Raw genomic sequence first — 800 nt, forward strand, 5'->3', positions numbered from 1 at the left:
AATATTAATTTTTTACTGGATACGTAACAAAAAATACAGGACCTTTGATATCATAGATCCTAGCACAGACACCTACACTCTTTAAGTTAAGTATATTTTAACTGTTAAAGATATCGCCTTTAATCTGTACTTATCATCACATTCAATTTTGTTTTTTAGTGAATATATCTATGACACCTTACAGTCTTTTTATTTGTTACGTCATCTCACATCCTTCTTCAGAAGCTCAACCTGGGAAGTTTGTGCACTTGGGCTGTGTGTATATTAAAGTTAAAAAAATATCTTATATTTCTTAACGTTTTAAAAATTTTGTGAGGTGAGATCAGCATCAGCTGTTAATACCAGTTTCACAAGGCTCCACAACTTAAAAATAGGCTGCTCTAGAGTTGCTTAGCTGGTTCTCATTATTTCTACCTCCCTCTTGACTTTTGGGACACTAGAAGTGTTCTCCGAATCTTTGATATTTCTAGGAATACATCCAACAAGGTTGTAAAAAAAAGTAAGTTATTGGGCTTCATTTTAGCTATGATACAGTCATCCAACAAAGCATAAACACAAAATATATATTTCTTTTAAATAAATATTGAGCATTGTTTGGGTTATATGTGGCGTCTCAACCATTTTACCCAACGAGCTGAGGAAAGGTGCCCACTAACCTTTCAAGGACATGGCGACTTTTTAGCTCCGGCGTGTTCACTTCTTTACAACGTGCAACGCGCCCGCGTCTCCCACTCACAACACTGCTTACTGCGACTGAATTTTGAGTTTTGGGCAGTTTTGGTTTTCTTTTCTGTAAGCGG

At 36.1% G+C, this 800-nt stretch overlaps 1 protein-coding gene across 1 annotated transcript in view; it reads left to right on the top strand.

Annotated features, from left to right (window-relative positions):
* The window catches only part of LOC113209973 (heat shock-related 70 kDa protein 2-like), a gene marked incomplete at its 5' end in the record, with an annotated part of 7,309 nt that overhangs the window by 5,134 nt on the left and 1,375 nt on the right, over window positions 1-800 (top strand).

Source organism: Frankliniella occidentalis, unplaced genomic scaffold, assembly GCF_000697945.3.
Source record: "Frankliniella occidentalis isolate FOCC.00 unplaced genomic scaffold, Focc_3.1 Scaffold176, whole genome shotgun sequence".
NCBI lineage: Eukaryota > Metazoa > Arthropoda > Insecta > Thysanoptera > Thripidae > Frankliniella > Frankliniella occidentalis.